This window comes from Physeter macrocephalus, chromosome 13, assembly GCF_002837175.3.
Source record: "Physeter macrocephalus isolate SW-GA chromosome 13, ASM283717v5, whole genome shotgun sequence".
Taxonomy (NCBI): Eukaryota; Metazoa; Chordata; class Mammalia; order Artiodactyla; family Physeteridae; genus Physeter; species Physeter macrocephalus.
Window position 1 is genome coordinate 8,641,450 of NC_041226.1, and position 21,279 is coordinate 8,662,728.

The following is a 21,279-nucleotide window of genomic DNA, read 5'->3' on the forward strand; positions in this document are numbered from 1 at the left end:
TGGCCACATGATACGCTCTGCAGACCCACCCCCCAGCAAAACAGCCATAACTGGTAAAAAGTTGTGTAAAAAAATAACTACTTAGGGTCCCTGAAAATTGTCCTAATGTCATACAACAAATGAGGAAACATTTATTCAAGAAGATCCACGATATCTTGCTAAGTGAGTGGGCAGCACTTGAATCATACCTGCTCCCTTTGTCCCCCCCGCCACCCAGAGCTCTGTGTGACGGGAATTCCACTCTGGCGGGTGTGGCCAAGAAGACAAGTCTCCCTCTCGCCCAAGAAGAGCAGGCCACCGGCACATCCCATTACACCCAGTTTCATGCTGCGGAGTGTAAATTCAGAAGCTCCCTTCCTCCACCTAGCCCCCACTCATAAGGTGGAGGTTCTACCTCAGGTGCGTTAGGTTGAGGATATAGGGGGTCCCAGTGTCCCTTACCCCTGGCTGCTCACAGTGTGGAGGTTCCATGCTGGCTGAGGAAAGCCAAGAAGACCAGAAGTTATGGCCCCTGCCCAGCATCCTTCTCACAAAGCATGGTGACACTCAAAAGACAGGGCATTTGAGCCCAGCTCTGGAGATTCTGCTCAGGGGAGAGACACACCATGAGAACACAGAGCTCCAAAGCTCTCCATAGAGGAACTGTCTTTATTTGGAAGCAGTGTGGGGAAGTGCAAGCCCAAGGCTGTTTTCAGACACAAGGAAGATTTGGTGGATAAGCACTTAAGAGGAGGCCAGCACCTCCCTAAAAACTAGGAGCTAAACCCTAGGGCTTGCTTGTTTACCAGAGAGAATCACAAAAAGAGATGGCTAAGAAAATCCCTCCTGGGGTAAGAACAAACGTTAAAGACTGGACTCAAAAATTACCCCTGCAAAGAGGCACAAATTGAATTGGATGAGATGGTGGAACAATTTATGTTGTAGACACTAGAGCAGTCATCTGACAATTAGTGAAGCCTCACATCTGACTGTGATGCTAACAGAGGCAGGCAGCCTCTGGGAAAGCCTTAAAGAAAGTGTCAGTGAAAGAGCCCTGCTAAAACCATGCATTCACTTTTACGGAGATCTTTATTTCTTTACATAGCATGAGTTACCATCCAGGCTCCTTCCATTTCAACCTTCAGGACTCCCTTCAGAAATTCTTCCAGGGAAGATCTACTGTTAACAAACTCCCTCAGAATTTTATTTTATTTTTTGGATCTTATAAGAGTTTTTTTTTTGTTTTTTGGTTTTTTTTTTAACATCTTCACTGGAGCACAATTGCTGCACAATGGTGTGCCAGCCTCCACCCCACAACAAAGCGAATCAGCTACACATACACACACATCCCCACGTCTCCTCCCTCCTGTGCCCCGCCACCCTCCAGGCGGCCACAAAGCACCGAGCAGATCTCCCCGCGCCACGCGGCTGCCCCCCACCTGCCATCCACTCCACACCCGGCAGTATCCGAAAGTCCATGCCACTCTCCCACTTCGTCCGAGCCCACCCTTCCCCTCCCCGTGTACCCAAGTCCACCCTCCACATCCGCGTCTCGGCTCCTGCCCCGCCCCTAGCTTCCTCAGAACCACTCCTGGTTTTTTTTTTTAGATTCCATACACACGCGTCAGCATAGGGCAGCTGCCCCCTCTCTCTCCGACCTACCTCACCCTGCACGACAGACTCTAGGTCCACCACCCCACCACAAACAACTCAACTTCGTTTCCCCTCATGGCTGAGCAATATTCCATCGCACACATGCGCCACATCTTCTTCATCCATTCATCTGTCGATGGACAACCCAGGTTGCCTCCATGTCCTGGCCACTGCAAACAGAGCTGCAATGAACACTTGGCACATGACTGCCCCCCGAACCATGGTTCTCTCCGGGTACACGCCCAGCAGTGGGATTGCTGGGTCGGACCCTAGCCCTACCTTCCAGTTTTTGGAGGAACCTCCATCCTGCTCTCCATAGTGGCTGTATCAATTTACATTCCCACCAACAGGGCAAGAGGGTTCACTCTTCTCTACACCCTCTCCAGCATCCACTGCCTGCAGATCCTTTGAGGACGGCCACTCTGATCCCTCAGCTTTTATTTATCTGGGAATATCTTAATTCCCTCCTCACTCCTGAAGGTCAGTTTTGCAGGATGTGGGATCTTTGATCAACAGGGTTTTGGGTTTTTTGTTGGTTTTTTTTTTTGTTTTTTTTTTTTCCTTTCAGCACTTTGAATCTGGCAGCCTTCTGGCCTCCACACTTCTCGATGAAGAACCTGCTGATATTCTTATTGTGATTTTAGCTCCATTTGCTACTGTCCAATTTACTGTCTTCATGAAAAAGTTAATCACCAAGTAGGTGACAGAAAGAGTAAGTGGTATTTGGCCAACTAGAAGTAAAGTGAGAGCTCTGAGCTAAATTCTTATGCTAATTAGTGGTCAAGGAAAATGTTCTCACATAAGAAATAAACCCTGTTAACTGATCATTTACATCACATTTGGCACAGATCACAGCCCCTACAGATGGTTATACCTCAGTCTGGGTTGTAAAGACCATGAAAATACACAGGCTGCAGCACTTGGCTCCCCTACATTGATTAGACAAGACCTGCAACCGACCTCCCATGCTCTGATGCCGGACAGGGTATTAAGTAGACGCTCCAGACTACATATGCCAACATCTATCCTAGAAACATCACTCTCCATAGGTCACCACATGTCTCACGCTAAGCCTGGTCCACAATCCTTCCAAGCACAGAATGCAGTAACTGCTCAGAAGAATGGGTCTCTGAAGCACGTGGTACTCAGGATTATGAAACAACAGGTGGGCGGGCTGCTGTGAATGTGCCCACATATTTAGAGGAGCAAAGCCAATCAGTCACAATCCCTGACGGTCGCATCTGCCAAATCTCTGATGTGGCATGTACTGCTTCCAGCCAGCACTTGGGGAATAGCTGCAATGATTAAAACTAATGGTAAGTACTACTCCCAGTATTTTCTAAATACACCATAAGGCTGGAAACATTGTTCTTTCATTTTTTTCTGTCATCAGCTTTCTTTGCTACCTAAAAGAAGTAGCGGTACCCAGCACAACTTTCAGCTCCTTGTTTCAGCTTAGAAGGGAATCATTGCCACTCTCATATCACAAGTCCCAAAAAGAGGGCCTCTGTGCTCCCCTTCTCTCCACACACAATGACAGAGGACATCGATGAGAGAATTAATGCACAAATGAAATGGTCTACAGGTAAGGTAGCATCAAGTGTCCTGGGGTGAAGAGTGAAATTGCCTGAAGTTTAGAGACCTGCTCCTCCTCCAAGATCTCTGCATCAGTGCAGTCAGCCCTCTGTAGCTGCAGGTTCTGCATTCACGGATTCAACCAAATGTGGCTCAAAAATATTCCGGCAAAAATTCCAAGTATTCAAAGAAGCAAAACTTGAACTTGCCATGGAGGCAACTATTTACATAGCATTTACATTGTTATTAGGTATTATAAGTAATCTAGAGATGACTTAAAGTATACGGGAGGATGTATACTCCTCTACTTTATTGCAGGGGCTCCAGACCACTGCCATAAAGCGAATATCGCGATAAAGAAAGTCACACACATTTTTTCGGTTTCTCCGTTGTTATAAAAGTTACACGTACAGTATATACCGTAGTCTACTAAGCGTGCAACAGCATTATGTCTAAAAAAACAAAGTACGTACCTTAATTAAAATCACTACTAAAAAGTGTCCAAGAATTACAATAGTAAAATCAAAGATCACTGATCACAGACCACCATAACAAATACAGTAATAATGTAAAAGTTTGAGATAGTTCAAGAATCATCAAAATGTGACACAGAGACATGAAGCGAGCAAATGCTGTTGGAAAACTGGTGCTGATGCAGGGTCGCCACAAACCTTTAACTTGTAAAGAACACAACGTCTGTGGAGCGCAATAAAGCAACAGCACGATGAAATGAGGTGTGCCTAAACACGCAGATACTGTGCCGTTTCACACAAGGGACTTGAACATCACAGGCTTCGGTACCTGTGGAGGGTCCTGGAGCCAATCTCCCACGGACGTAGAGGGACAACAGCACAGAAGACTCCCCCCTCTGCACTCTGCAAAGGTAGTGAAGGACACCCTCTGCTAGGCAGGGCAACGCTGCCACTCCCAGCTGCCAGCACACCCGAACCTTGCCGAGCTACAAGGGCAGAATGTACTGAAGACCGCTGACTTGACAGCAGCTATGAGTACCTCAGGACTGTACTGAAATCAACCTGTAAAGCATCACTGTTATGTTTAAATTTGATACGGAAACAAAACTCTGATGAGGTAGCTCCGAGAAATTCCCAGTGTCTGTGTTTTTCCCTCACTGAAGCCTTTGACCTGAGTCTTGCTTCAGACAGAGGGAGCATCTCCCCAGAGGAAGCTTCTTCCCCAGCCCCAGGAAACATAAAAACTCCTTTCCCTTCTCCCAGAGTTCTTGCTTCATTATAAATTTCCAGGAGTCTTTAGTCACTCATTTTCATCAACACATCAAATAAAATAACTTCTGAGCCAGTGGTGAGGACTATACAGCCATATTTGCAGGCAGAGATATTTTGACTGCAAAGAATCAAATTAAGCACCATTAAAATTTCACGTATTTTTTAAATATTAAAAATACACCTAAAAGGGAAACACTATGATTCAAAGCACATTAGGCAAATACTATAAATAAAATCCTTAATACCACTGAAAATAGCCAGGATGGGATGATAAAATGAATAAAGGATGAGTAGAGGCTCCCACGAAAGCCAAAGGTCACCACTGATTTGCAATGAACAACCTAAGATAGCTGCATCTTTTTGCGAACGAAGAAACTGAGATTTAGAAAGATAAAGTGACTGCCTGGTATCAGCTATGTCACATAGCTATACAATTGCATCCTAGATAATAATCTAGACAGCTGATGCATGTACACATTTGCCTTCTTGCATATTTCTCTTCTCAAGAGAACCTGCTATAGGACAGGTATTTACCAGGTTTTATATTATTCTCTAGTCCAAATCTATTAAGTAGCTACTGGTATTCCCATTACACAGATGACGGTGAGCAAAGTTAGGTAATCTGCTTAAAGTAACAAACTTTAAATTTGTTACTTTAAGCAGATTACTTGTTAGTGGGGGAGCTAAGAGTCAGACCCAGGTCTGTCTAACCCAGAGTTTGTGACCTATTTCCTAAACCATATTTCCTTGCTAACCAGCAAGTTTGTGGTTAACTGCTTCATGTCCAAATTGATTAGGAACTCTGGGTTTGAATCAAACATTACCGAGCCATCTCACCTTCAGACAGGGCGAAGAAAACTCCTGACCAAGTGCACTCAAGCTTTCTCCCTGGTTCAATCCACAGGGCACCCCAGAAGCAGAATTTGCTAAGACCACAGACACAGAGCTGTCAATCCTGACTCCTTGAACCTGGAAGAGTATATGGTCTAGTTAATCATTCTACAACTACTGACGGTGGGAAGTTGGGGCCACAAAAGAGTTCCCTAGGAGAGCCAGAGATGGATGTAGTCTTCTGACACTACAGCTGAAAGCGACTGAGGGATGATGCAGTCATCAGCGTTGTTCTCTGCTGAGGCCATGAGGGAGTTTAGCGCTTCATTCCAGCACGCTCCCACTCTGAGACGTTTCTAGTATCTACTCCTAAAGTTAACACGCAGTCCCCAAAGTCACAGTCTTTTGTAAAATGCACTCTTCAGAGAACATTCATTTCCTGGTATCTAAGAGAAATATTTATGTTCCCAACGAGGCACAAACAGATATAATCTCTGGAAGCATTTTCACAAGAATTTAAACACTAGAAACAATACAAATACCCACCAACAGAACTGATACATGAATTATTAGACAGCCATACTATAGAATATTCTTTGTAAAGTGTCAGGTGAATTTGTAGAGTTACCTGAAAATATTTCCAATGTTAAGTGAAAATGTAAGTTACCAAAAAAAAAAAAAAATGTATATACCATATGATCCCCTCTACACAAACCAACACAAAAATGAAGGCTGTATACTTGTGCACAGTTAGCCCTCCATACATGGGTTCCACATCTGCAGATTCAGCCAACCACAGATCAAAAATAATAGGAAAAAAAATTCCAGAAAGTAACAAAAAGCAAACCTTGAATTTGCTGTGCACTGGCAACCATTTACACAGCATTTACATTGTATTTACAAGCATCTACGTGTATAGGTATTATAAGTAATACAGAAATGATTTAAATACAGGAGGCTATGTGTAGGTTATTTGCAAATACTACGCCAAAGGGACTTGAGCATCCACAGATTTTGGTATCCATGGGGGGTCCCGGATTGGCGGATGCTCTGTCCTCTACCTTCTCTCTCACACGAAGTTGAGTCAGGCACCACGGGAAAGCCTATTTTTTCTTGAATAGTTCAGGTAGAACAGGAGTCACACATGTAACCAGGCCAAGCCTTACTCAATAAACAACTCCCAAATCATCATTTCATTGGTCATAAATCTGTAGCTGCCTCAGAGCACACAGCTCATCCACCCTCCCCCATCCAACTAGTTCTTTCAAGAATAATTTGTACTTTGCATTGTCCTACTTAGCACATGAGGATAAGCTCATTCTTAGTGGCAGGGGAGATAGTTACATGATTGAAGCAGAAGTACGTCTTGCTCCCTTCCCCCTCCAGCCCACAGAAATCTCTGTATTATGCTGAGCATCCGAAGAGAGTTCTACATGGATATTTAGCATGCACCTCTGGGGGATGTCTAGCACCTGCGCTCTCTTCCCACATTTGGGAAATGCCCAGAATTCTCCACTACCTGGAAGAAGCAGCCTGCTTCCTATCGTAGAAGGTGGACGCTAAAGTACAATTAGTTAAGAAACTTAGCTCCAAGTCCTGGAACTCTGGATGATGTCCATTTTCCCACTAACTCTGCCATGTTACCATCTCAATCGTCTACAACCTATGGATTAACATATGAAGTTGAAATAATCAACACACCCTTTATAAAACAGTAGGAGAAGGGGAGTGGAAATAAGAAGTAATTCGAATACACAAATATGTATGTGCTTCAGCAAGAAATAATTTATGTATATGTTGCAATCCTCATTTCTGCACTTGTCACAAGGCCATATTGGTTTAATGACTTCTCTATTTTACCAATTCCATTCTCCCCTTGTGTTTAGCAAAACCTCCAGCTAGTTTAGATTCTTTATTATGTATGGTGACCTCTTTAGGTAAGGAATCTGAACCACGAGTATTTTACCTGGATTGGGTTGTTGTCAAAAATCCATTAATTCTTACTACTTGACTTGGTAGGATAGGAACTGGTAGACTACCTGGAGTTCTGTTCAAATTCCTCTCTTCCATTAAGAGTATCAGCCTTTTTTTCTCTTGACAATCCGAATCAGTCGACACCAAAATCCCCGTCTCTTTTTTTGTTGCCCGTGTGTAACTGGCAAGAGGAACCGGAAACGATCAGGGAGCATCCTCAAGTTCCAATTCAAGGGAGCTACTGTTGTGTTCCCTGTGGAAATATCTTTATAATCAAAGAGAATAAGGCTATTCAGCTCATGTAAAGCCTCCATCCCTGCCGTCATGTGCTCTTTGTTCAGGATCCCATTAAGAGTATTAGAAAGATTAGGGAACGTACATTCACAAAGCCAGACACTCCAGCTCCCCGATTAGCACTAGAGTACTTTTGGGAGAACATTCATATGGAACACAAATTCTTACACTCTGGCCCTTTTCAAAAACTTGACCTTCATAACTCTCCCCCAAGCATCCTTGTCACTCGGCCTCCAATCTTGCTCCATATTCCTATCTCCCAGAACCATTAGTGATAGTCAGTGATTGACTATAGGTCCTTAATTTAAGTAATCTCTCCTTCCAGGCAAAATACTTTAACATACACTGGGAGGATTTTCACTTTTTCCTATGTTTCAGCGTCATCCCAATTGGGTCTGTAATTCTACAGAAGCCAGCTTTTAAGAGTTCACATATCACGCAGGGTCTTTTACAGGTAAGGTTAAATTTTCTTTTCTCTTCAGTCAACTGGTTACAGAGAAGAGTAAATTGCTGAAGGAGTGCAGGTTCCCTCTTGGGATTCCAGGATGAGAGTCACTAACTATCTGTGATGTTACTACAGGGTTTCTTCCTCAACGGTACCTTGTCTTCCCTTTACTCAAGATATTCTGGGCCTTTGAAATGACTTAGGTTTGGGAACTGCGTGAAGAGCTATAACTATCATGGTGCTTCAAGTCAGGCCTCTGGGCACCAGATCACATTTTCACGTGTACAAATCCCATTTTGGGTTCGTGAGCTGCCTCATCGCATCGGTTCCAGAGACCTCCAGGGCACTGAAGGGCCGCTAAGACCAATCAACACGCTTGACCCAGCACACCGAATCAAATCAAAATTACGTTCTAAGTCTGACATCTCCACATACATTTACAACATACTCCTCATGCTTTACCACATGGCGTACAGATATCTAAGTCTTCTCCTCCCGGGTTAGAGTTTGCCTAACTCTCCTGGCTATGCTGCTGTGCAACTCTAGTCATCGGTATGCTGCTAAGAGAGCACGCTGTACACCGACTTTGCCTTTCAGCACAGCATTACTCTTCCAAAAATGCAGATACAGCTAATAGATGGGGCAGCTGGATTCTTGGCTGAGAAGGATCAGCAGAGGTTGAGGTAATCCAAGTCTCATGGTTCCTCCCTTATTTCCTGTTCCACGTCATGGGTCCTCAGTATTTCTCAATCAACACTTGAACTCCTACATAAGTGACCTGGCAAAGCCGATAAATCAACAGCTTTTAATTTTGCAGTCTGGATAAACCTGTATAGGTTTTATTCATTTATTTAACCCCAATGGCCTTAAGAGTTGAGACGTTTTTTTGTTGCTCCTGTTTTTTTTTTTTTTTTTTTTAAGCACAGTCATAGAAAGTCACTGTTTTTCAGTCAAAGATAGATGAACATTTAGATATAAGTCTACCATTCTCTTTCTTAAGCTGTCGAGAGACTGAATAGCATTCTGAAGCACAATCTGCCACAACCAGGCCAGGAAGTCAAACCATAATCTACGCAGCAACCGGCCCAAAGCAGCCAGCACTTGATTAATAACTGAGAACTTCTCTAATATTTGCCCCGGCCTTCAATTGACACTTTATTCCAAATAAATACTGGTGATATTTTAACTAGTTTTTTTTGGCCACTAGCAGTCAGATTCCCATCCCCGAATACTGGCTGGATTTTCACTGCCTTCAGCACCAAGCAGGTCAGATAATCTCCAATTGCCTGACTGTCCTTAAAGTCTATTTACTGCCTGCAACTATTTCTGTATCTGTCAAGTTTCTGTCTCTAGCTGAGAAGAGAAAAATGAAATGAAATTACAAAGAGAACACCGAACAGCTTTCAACCAACTAAAGAACCAGGCTTAGAAAACTGGCATAAATGAAGGATAGGAGCACTCAACATTACACTTCCTACGCCTCCCATTTTCCCTCAAGAAAAGACTGGTCACTGAGGACACCACTCCTGCCTACCAGTGTCACCACTGGCAATGGATACAGGGTGCCACAGCTGTACCACCACCTCCGGTGACTATGCAAACACACTGCTGTTGAGACTGCCGCTGTTTCCTACACCCAGAAAGGATTCTCTATGGCCCCTCCTTCTATGTATAGCCCTTGATTCAAGAACTAAGGTTGATGCTTCCCACTGGTAAATCAGTACTCTTTACACACCCAGGCTCAGACTACAGGGGAAAAGAAAATCCACAGCTGGGATTTTCAGCTTTCATTGGGGTGGCTCTATTTGCTTCCCATACTGACTTATAAGGAAATTTTCAAGCTTAAGAGTTTAAATGTCATATAAACAGAAAAAAATGACAAATGTCAATTACAAGGAATGGGGGAGAGGCAGTCACTTGATTTCTTGTGTTAGGGAAATCAAGGATCACATGAACCAGAACTGGAACTGAATCCCATCAATATCCAGTAGCATGAGGCTCTGAACACCTGCTAACGTTATCCTCAGGGAGAGAAAGAAACAGATGTATAATTACCGTTATTTTTTAAACAGTATTTTTTTTTTTTTTACTGCACTGTGCTTATGGTTAAAGTTATATAATTAAGAGTTTGATGACACTTGATGACAAAAAAAGGGACATTCTGGCCTATTTTACTTGGTTTTTATTTCTTGGTCTGGAAGAGAGAAATGCATTTGATTGCAAGTGATTGATCTGGTAGTTCCCTTTTTGTGTCTTTTTGCTCTTCGTTCTTCTATATATTATGTCTGCAAGTAGGGCATATTTTTAAAACTTATTGTTCCCACATTTTTAAAAAACTTTATACCATTTCTTTTTTAGTCATGAGAGAAGTCGATTTTCTAAGGAATTTTCCATTACTGTCGCAGCTGAGTCAGAGAACCTGCCTTTCACATGTCTCCCTGACAAGCAATGCTCCTTATAAAGAAATCTTTCTCAGATCTTTTCTATTTCAGAACAAAGGGCATTTGGGGAGCAGCTTGCTCAAAGTATATTTTCCATTCACCGAAAAAAAAATACACCGTCTTCCTAGTTTTACATCTCTGATGTTTCTAGTTTTTCCTTTAGTGCTGTAAGCCTTGCTCTTGCAAAGATCTGCGCACACCTCCAATTTTCTCATTATAATACCTTGTATTTATATAATGCTCCAAATTACTGCAATTTTACAGACAAAGAAGCAGACATCCAACAGGATTAAATAACTCGCCCTAACAAACAATAACCTTGCAAACAGCATGGGGCACGATCCGGATTCAAGGGCAGGTTTGCCGACCCCACGTCCCCGTGCTTGCCAGTCTATTCAGGCCTGACATACGTACACGCTCAGTAGATGTTTTTTGGATACAAGAGAAGCTTGACAATTGAATCAAATGCATCAAAATATATTTTATGTTCTCTGGATAATCTCTGGTTATGTAAGTCTGGGATACTTAAATCCACTGATTAAAATTTGCTCTTGATATTTACTAAGTGCTAGTGAAACATCCAGATTCCCTGGAAATTCAAATTCACTGGCAGCCCAGGTAATTTTCATCATTCAAAGTTTCAGAAACACTTTTTCAGCCAACCAGCTATCAGGAAAACAAGAAGCTTCAGTGCAAGGGGAATAGGATTAGATGTCATGAGAAACTCAGTGCATATCCTGAACCGTTTCATCTGGGTCTCAATGAAAGGTGAAAACATCAGTCACCTGGCAAGATAGTCTTTTCCTGTTATTGCAATAGTCCCCACCTTTGCTGATTTTTAAACAAAACACTGGATGATTTCATTTCCCTTTTCATCTGTATATGCTGGTGTTCTAGAGACATGACCTAAAGTCATACAGAACTATTATGCTTCTAGCACTTCCAGCGCTGTATTATGTACCTTTTAGAGGCTGTATTAATGTCCTAGGGCTGCCAGAACAAAGTGCCATAAACTGGGTGGCCTATGCAAACAGCTTCTGGTGTTGCCAGCAATCCTCAGCCTTCTTGGCTTGTGGATGCAGCACTCCAGTCTCTGCCTCTGTCTTCACCGGCCTTCTCCCCTGTGTCCCAATATCCCTCTTCTTCTAAGGACACCTCATCTTAACTTGACTACATCTGCAAAGGCTCTATTTCCAATTAAGGTCACATTCACAGATTCTGGGTGGACACGAATTTGGGAGGTGGGAGACACTACGCAACCCAGTACAGGAGTTAAGAAATACTAATTGAGAAAAGGAAGAAAATGTCAAAGTCTTATGCTGCGGTCTGTGCTGAGAAGGAAATGCAAGAATCTCTGTGTGGAATCCCTTCCTCTGTCTGAGTTACAAACTGACATTATTTCACCCCAACCAGAGAATATAGGCATCTCTCCCCATGAAATTCTTTTTGTGTTTTTCCTTCACAGTGTTACCACATTTTCTAATCAACTGTTTCTCTGACCAAGTTAACTAGATGCACACTTTCAGTTTTAACAGTTTTTCCTACTCCGCCCTTCCTATTTCTGCATCCTCTCGGAAGCGATGCATTTTTCCAGATAGACAGGCTTTCTAGAAATCCAGTAAGACTTCTCAGTTGCCAAGGATTCACACTGAGTACTGTTCCTGGGGAGCCCCTAACCAGGTCTATTGCTATAAGAGTTCAACTTCCAGGATGAACTCCCTTCCATAACTTCCTCCATCAGAGACATGACTTACATGAAATCTGTTTCAAATGAGCTCTTAGGCATTGTCACAGGGAGGAAAAGACACAAAATTGTCTGAAGGGGGGCGTGTGTGTGTGCGTGTGTTTATGTGTGTATAAAACTAGTGTGAGGCCAGGTCATGTCCGCTCCTGAGATTTGGGCATCCTGAGATTTGTCTAGGCTTACCTGGCAGGACAGGTGAGGAGTCTCCTGCAAATGCTTTTGTCAGAGTGACCGAAGATCCTCCGGAGAAAGGAAGCCAAGCCCAGACAGACTGGCTTTAGTTCTGGAGACAAAGGTGATTCAGAGTGCAAGATCTACCCACTGCCACTGGGCTGGGCTCTTCTCTGAATCATATGATGGAGCTGGAGGGTGGTAAGAGATTAGATATAAAAACATAAATGTTTCCCTAAAGCCCCTGCGTCATCCTTAAACAAGTGCTAACTAATGGGCGCGATTCAAAATACGGGCCGCAAACTAGCGCCAGCCTGTGAACTATCTGTTACAAGTCTGTGATAAAGTGAACACACAAACCGAGAGTGTTCAGATGCTCTGATTCCAAGTTGACACTGCTTCAACATCAAAGCACGAGATCCATGGATCTGTCTCACTCAACAGGGGGAAGGCTAAGGTATTAATATCATTCGGCACTCATATTATTAGAAGCACAGATATAAACCACAGGGCATAACTGGAGGCAGGTGGACCCAGCGTTCACTTTGTGGCCTAGAGCTCTTTCTAGCCTTCTCCTCTCCTACCTGCATGTTCTGACTTTGCGCCCTTCTGCTGACCTAAGAGTCACAACATGCTTTCCGCAGCTTGAGACCTCACATCCTCATACCAAGATCCCCATGAAGGAAGGAAGGGACACACAAAGGCTTCTACTTTCTAAGGCCCTCTCTTCTTATTTAGGAAGAAAATCCTCCCTGGAAGCCCCCTGAAAAACTCTTCGCTGCGTTGCTCAGCTAAAGAGCAGATTGGGGTACCAGGTTTCCAGCAAAGAGTAATGGGATTATCATGACTGTCTTAGGCTGATTATAATATAGCCCCCGAAGCTGACACAGGGTCTGCCCTCCCAAGAGATCAGAGCATTTCCTCTTGCTACCCGAACTAATCACAGTTCTGTTAGAGAGAAGGAGAAAATGAAAGACAGTAAACAATTCTGCGGACCCTCTGTTAAGATACGGGCTCCATGCAGGTAAACACGGCTAATCCTCAATGGTCAGCATATTCCTGGTATATACTGGGTTCTCATGACAACCAAATGCAAGGATGAAACTAATGTATTCAGCCCATCACCTAAATGCTCAGTCTTTACGATATCAAGCGTCCAGGCATTCAGGAGCATTCCCCACCCCATCGCCCTCTTTCTCCCATCTCCTTGTCCCAGGTCTTAGCCAATGTAGGCATCACATGCTGTTTCAGTCGAGGTTTTTGGATGCAATGATGTAGACTCTGAATCATGGCTCAGAAAGTGCTTCCACTTCACCTCATTAAAAAAAAAAAGAGACACAGATGTAGAGAACAAATGTATGAACACCAAGGTGGGAAAGGGGGTGGGGGCGGGGGGGGGGCTGAACTGGGAGATTGGACTGACATATATGCACTAATATGTATAAAATAGATGACTAATAAGAACCTACTGTGTTAAAGAAAAAACAACAACAAAAACAGTTCTCCCCAAATTCTAAAACCCTAAAAATGACTTTCTTTCATTAACACTCACTAAAAATCATAGATCTCAAAATTTGCAGTTTCAGCTTTGACATGTAAAGAGTTTTCAAGGTGTCACCCCTGTCCTTATAACAAGGAAAGGCTGAAGAGACTAAAAAACTAAAGTCTTTTCTTGGACCACAGGGCAAACGGCCACCCTAAAATCTGGAGAGGCAGAGGAATCCAGACAGTCACAGCCAAGAACTGCTTACCTGGAGCAGAAGCTTCTGGAGTCACACTGGTGGGAACATGTAAATGAAAATTTGGATGAACTGCTGGAGGCTGAGTGTGCACCAGCTTGAGAGTAAGAATTTCCTTGGGACTGTGATGGGGGAGGGGCAGCGACACACATTTTATTGGCTTTATCTCCATGAATCCCAACCCCACAAGCTTCACAGGATGATGAACAGCTGATATAGATACCTTCCCAGCTCTGACATGGGAGATGAGGAGGAATGCTTGTGAAATTGGCCCACACCTTTTCTATAACTATAGTCTTCTCTCCAGGTACCAGAGACTTGTCCTACAGCTGTGCGGTGGTGGTGGGGGGGGGCGCCGTCATTCCTCTGATTCCTGCCCCCATTCAGCCTTCTTGTCTTACCTAAGGAGCATGGGGAGGGCAACTATACAAGAAACACCTGTGGTCATAGACTACAGACACAAGCCCAATGAAACAGGCTTGGAAGATTCTGGAATGTGCCTTCTCCCAAGTAGACCACCACACCAACAGAGTCCCAGCATAATAAGAGTGAGTTATAGTTGAAAGGGCTGCGGGAACATGGACTCCCTCCGAGTAGAACTTAGAGAATCCCAAAGTCAAGAAGGAATACATAATCAAGGACAATAAAAGAATTTGAAGCACCTGGCACCTACAGCAAACATCAATCACTGCCCAGCCCCCAGACAGATTAGCATAAAACCTCACACTCAAGGCCTACCGACCTCAGTTCCTATTATCCAATACATTGTGTCCAGATTTCAGCAAAACAATCACTCCAAAAGGCAAGAAAAAAAACAGTCTGAAGAGCCAAAGCAAATAACAGAACCAACTCAGAAATGACACATATATCAGAATTGTCCGGTCATTAAAAATAAGTCTAATATTTTAAGGTCTATAATGGAAAAGTTAAACAACATGCAAGGAGATGGGTCTCAGAAACTCTAAGAAAGAACCAAAAGAAAATCCCAGAATCGAAAACACTGTAATATAAATGAAGATTACCTTGGAGGAGCTCAACCGTAGACTGGTCACAGCTGAGTCAGTGAGCTTGAATACAGAAGTTCCCAAACTGGAAATCAAAAATAAAATAAAATATTAATAATAAAAATAACAATGAGCAGAACAAGTACAAAAGGCACAACTATGCATAATGGAAATACCAGATGAATAACAAACAGAAACAAGAGAAAAAATAAATTTTAATAAATAAAAGCTATTTATTTTTAAAAATAAAATTTAAAAATAAATTTTAAGAAATAAAAATTCAAAATGTATGACAGCCACTAAACCCCAGATCCAGGAAGCTCAGAGTAACCACAAAACAAACAAATAAACAAACCCACCCCCCAAAAAAACCCCAAACCCAGAAAAAGCCCATACCTAGATATACCATATTCAAACTGTAGAAAGCCACAGGCAAAGAGAAAACCTTGAAAGAGTCCAGGAGGTGGCAGGAGGTGGGCGGCCTTACCTGCAGAGAACTGATGGTAACAACTCTCCAACATGCAGCCCACTTCTCCCGGAAACCAGCAAAAGCATTTATTGATTCCTTTTCCGCGGGGTCGCGAGCAGGCCCCGGATGGGGTTTGGCCTGGGCGCGCGGAGCGCGGTTCCCCAGGAGGGCAAACAGGGCACGGCTGCAGCTTTGGGGGGTGCTACGTGGCCTCGGGTGCGTGGGGAGTCGCCGGGAGAGGATGGGCTGGAGTTCTGCAAGCACTGCGGGCAACTCACAGAACCATGAACTCAGGCCCGAGCCTCTGACGCTGCAACTTCTCTTCCCAAAGGAAGTCTGATCTCGCGGGATCTCAGAGTTCTACGATGCTCAGGTGGGGAGTCCTGGGATGAGAGACACCTGGGTGCTCTGGGTGCTGGAGGGCCCTGGTTCCGGACTACATTCTCAAGGATTCTAGAAGTCACATCAAAAAACGTAAGAGGTAAAATTAATTTTAATAACATACTTTAACCCAACACATCTAAAATATTATTCCAACATATAATAAATACTTTATAATTCTCATCAAGGTATTTTAATTCTTTTTCATACTGTCTGAAATCTTACGTGTTTTACATCTTTATTTGGACTAGCCACATTTCAAGGGCTCAATAACCATGTATGCCTAGTGGCTACCATCTTGGATTGGGCACTTAAAGACACAGTGGTAATTAAGAGGAGGCAGCTGAGCTTGGATGGTTTAAGAGTTGGAGCCAACATGACGTAATGGGGAAAATGTGGGATTTAGTTACCAGCATTCAGATTCCACCTTCCTCAATTAATTAAGAACATTCAGAAAAATATCCTTAAATGTTTGCATGTTTGTCAAGTACAGAGAGTGTTACTTCATGAGGTTATAGATAAGAGTAAATGAGATAATGTGCATAAATCTTTGGTTACACTGTAGATATTCATTAAATCTTATCTTGAATCCTTAAGAGGGAATATATCCTGTGAATTTATTAATTCTGCAGCATATATTTATTGAGCAACTACTCAACTGTTACACATCAGTGAACAAAACAATTATACCTAGAAAGGAGAGGAAGACAGACAGTAAAGAAATAAAATATGTTGTAGTATGTTGGAAGGTAATAAGTGCTAAAGGAAAAACAAAACAAAGCAAAGTAAGGGGAATCAGGTATGAAGATGTTGCATCGTTTTAAATAATGTGGTCAGGCTTATTGAGGGGGAGACATTTGGGCAGAGACTAAAGGAGGTGAAGGAGTTGACTATGTAGATTTCTGAAGGACAAGCATGCCGGGAGGGGGTCGGCTGGAGCAAAGACCCTGAGGTTTCCTGGCGTGTTTGGGGAACAACAGGGAGAGCGAAGGGTGGAGTGCAGGGAGTGAGGGGGAAAGAGGTAGGAAAGAAAGTCAGAAAGGTCCTGATCATCTGCGGCTTGGGAGCCATTGTAAGAATTCAGGCTTTCCCTCCAAGTGAGACGGGAACTACCGTAAGATGTTAAGCAGGGACTGACATGCTCTGACTTGTAACTGAAATGCATCGCTCTTACAGCTGGGTTGAGAATGGGCTGGGGGTGGTGAGGGCAGGGGGCAAGCAGTGCTGGGAGTAAGGGAAGAAGCATAGAGACTGGGGAGGGGCTACGGCAGTCATCGAGGAGAAACTATGGTGGCTTGGACCAGAATGGTAGCAGAGTGGTAATGGAAGGGCTGAGAAGTGGTGAGTCTCTAGATCTATACTGAAGGTACAACCAACAGTATTTCTCAGTCATTGCGTTGTGGAGTATGGGAGACAGAGAAGCATTAAGAATGACACCAGCAGTTTTAAATGATACAAGTGAACTTATTTACAAAACAGAAATAGACTCACAGACATAGAAAACAAACTTATGGTTACCAAAGGGGAAAGGGTGGGGAGAGATAAATTAGGAGTTGGGGGATTAACAGATATATACTACTATATATAAAATAGGTAAATAATGAGAACCTACTATATAGCACAGGGAACTATATTCAATATCTTGTAATGAACTGTAATGGAAAAGAACCTGAAAAAGTATATATATATACACATATATATAACTGATCACTTGCTGTACACCTGAAACATTGTAAATCAACTATATTTCAATAAAATAAATAAATCAATTTTTAAAAAATTGGGCTTCCCTGGTGGCGCAGTGGTTGAGAGTCCGCCTGCCGATGCAGGGGATGTGGGTTCGCGCCCCGGTCCGGGAAGATCCCACATGCCGCGGAGCGGCTGGGCCCGTGAGCCATGGCCGCTGAGCCTGCGCGTCCGGAGCCTGTGCTCCGCAACGGGAGAGGCCACAGCAGTGAGAGGCCCGCGTACCGCAAAAAAAAAAAAAAAAATAGAATGACACCAGCATTTTAGAATAAGAGACTATATATTTGTCACTAACAAATGAGAAGACTGAAGGAAGAGCAGTTTTGGGGGCAAGAACAAGAATTCAATTTAGGATGTACTAGGTCTGAGATGTGCCTCTATTCCCCAGAACAACAGCCACGGCTGAGAGTTTAGAAGATTCCCTCTCTGGGGAAACCAATAAGCCATGGAGAGGAAGACACCTAGGGGTCCAAGAGTGGGAAATCTCTCATCAAAATATCCCATCAGATCACTTCGCTGAGAAGCTGAATAGATAGGCATTTGTCAATTCTGAAACTCATTTTTCCATTTTAAGAACTTAACAACTTTTTTAGATGCATTTTAGAATAGTAAACATTGTACAATCATCCTTGGCCACAGGACAGTCATGAGGTAGACAGTGTGAAGCTGGTTTTTATTCCTGATAATGAGACTAACTCAACACCTGCAACCCTTCATTGAATATTGATGTAACTAAAAAATATGACCTAAAGATATATGTGGGACCTGAATCCTCTGTTCTATTAAAGTTGGAAGCCAATAGATAATGTTCTACATCAAAAGAATAAAAATTAAAAAGCAATAGAAGCTATTTTTCATTATAAACCATGTGGCATCACACTCTCGTACAGCATTGCTAAAAATAAAAAAATAAATGATAACAAATAGGATAGGATATAATGACGCAACATTTTTATGCTTTGAGTCCTTTCAGAGATCTGTCCTTCTGAAAGCCACCTTCCACACCACTACCAGAAGAATATTCTAAAACTTGCTTACATTTTGACTATTTCCAGAGATCCGTTTGGAAAATTCTGTCACAAAGTTTTCACATCTTTTAAACAAACCAGAAAAGCAGTGTTCAAAGCATGGGGCTGTCATGGGGGCTGGAGCCTGGAAGGAAAAGAGAAACTCCAGGAATCCTGGAGACCCAACAGGAAGTGAATCAATCTGCCGCTAGATTCCCTCAGGGGGGTCAGCTCGGACACATGCTGCTGTAACCGTCACTGACATGAAGAAAGGTACTCTTGAGTCTAGCAGCTGAGGGTTCCTTGCCAACTCCACAGCCCACTGACAGCTGCTGACATGTGGCCCACGTGGAATCCTCTGGGGCTGGTGGAGTGAAGCATCAATCTTAAGTAACTGGAGCTGGGTCCGTTGTTCACAGCTCAGCTGGAGCTGGGTCCTGGACAGGAATTCACACTTTTTGTTGTTCTACTGATCTATAAATCTATAAATCAGAAACCTATAATTGATCAATATGGCAAACCAAGCAATACAATCTTTACTAAAGGAGAAATTGGAGGGAAAAAATAGCCTAGGAATGCCAAGTTGATCTGATGCTAAATAAAGGGAAGGATGTACATTTACAGTAAAAGTAAAATTTGAGTTTCAATGATGAAAATAAGAAATTCAATCTGCTGGGCTTCCCTGGTGGTGCAGTGGTTGAGAATCTGCACGGGTTCGAGCCCCGGTCTGGGAGGATCCCACATGCCGCGGAGCAACTGGGCCCGTGAGCCACAACTACTGAGCCTGCGCGTCTGGAGCTTGTGCTCCGCAGCAAGAGAGGCTGTGACAGTGAGAGGCCGGCGCACCATGATGAAGAGTGGCCTCCGCTCGCCGCAACTAGAGGAAGCCCTCGCACAGAAACGAAGACCCAACACAGCCAAAAATAAAAAAATAAATAAATATTAAAAAAAGAAATTCAATCTGCTGAAGTTGTTGAGGCAAACTAAAAACAAACAAAAAAAGAAGGAAACAAACAAAAACCAACAGCAAAAGAAGAGAAACGTATGTTTGTTTCATCAAGTATCCAGAAAGATGAGATAATCTGAAAAACAACCTTAAAAAGATGTAATCAGTTGTATGTCCCTCAAGGTAGAATGCATAGAAATGTCTGTTTCCAGCTACACAATGTCTTTTCCATAAGAATAACAATGCAACTACAAATCTTTAGAGCATGCATAAATGAATAAATAAAGTAGGTAAATACAGAACTATTCAAGAGAGCAGAACAAGAAGTTAGAAAAATGAGAAAAAGAGGAAAACCATTAAGTACATAGGGCGTGGATATAGTAATGAGAGAAAACACAAATCCCCTGCTATCAGAAGACTATATTTCAGAGGATCAGGAAAAAACAAACCCCAGTGCAGCAAACCCAAAGCCCAAAGCCCAAGGACAGTGTTAACAGCATAAACAATACTTTTTTGGTTGCGGGGGGCGGGGGGGGATGAGGATTATCACTGCTGGTATCACTCGGGTCAAGAAAACCTCCTAAACGAACATCCTTTTTTTTTTTTAACATCTTTATTGGAGTAGAATTGCTTTACAATGGTGTGTTAATTTCTGCTTTATAACAAAGTGAATCAGTTATACATGTACGTATGTTCCCATATCTCCTCCCTCTTGCGTCTCCCTCCCTCCCACCCTCCCTATCCCACCCCTCTAGGTGGTCACAAAGCACCGAGCTGATCTCCCTGTGCTATGCGGCTGCTTCCCACAGAGCCAACTAATTTGGAGGTAGCTGTATTCTAAGAGTATGACAAAGAAATTCATCCATTAGATAGCAAACTTTTCTAGTGACTTTTCTATTTTTGAACCCAGCTATTCCACCTAGTGGGAAATAACTGCATTGGGGGAACTGGTTGACAAGCAAGTGGCTTTTCTAAAACTTGGCGGGGGGGGGGTGGGGGGGGGAATAAAGCTGCATTCATTTTCCAGCCTGAGAAAATACCTGAATGCAATGACTATGTTGCACAGTGTCACCTAGTGGTCTTGGGGGACAGGATCCAGAACTGAGGCAAATACGTATGGTTGGTTTCGTATGGTAATGTATGGTTGGTTTCAGAAGCCTGTCATTTCAGACAGCAGCCTTCTCCTTTGATTGGGGGAAGGAGTGGAACAGGAATAATAGTTGACCTCAGGGCTCTGCAGTGAGGCTAAAACTCTCAAGCCTCACCTACACTGTGTTACAGCACTGACCTCAATTGCTTTATAAGCCTAAAACCACAGCTTTTAAATTGGGTTTCCACTTACCTGATGTGAAACATCTCCATTGGGTGTTTTTGAGATTTCTATCTGAGAACCAGATAGCAAAAATATCAGATAAATAGATGCATGATTTTATGCAAGTGTCATTTCTGAGTTGTGTGGAAATGATTTGTACACAAATAGCCTCATCTCAGGTTCCAGTCTCACTGTGTCTCCAGGCTGGTTTGTCATTTGATTACAAGATCGTGGGTCTCACTGACACGGAAATGTTTAGCTCAGGACAGTCTCCTTTGTTTCCAGAATCATTGCCACTGACTTGCCTGCCTGCAGCCTGGGCCC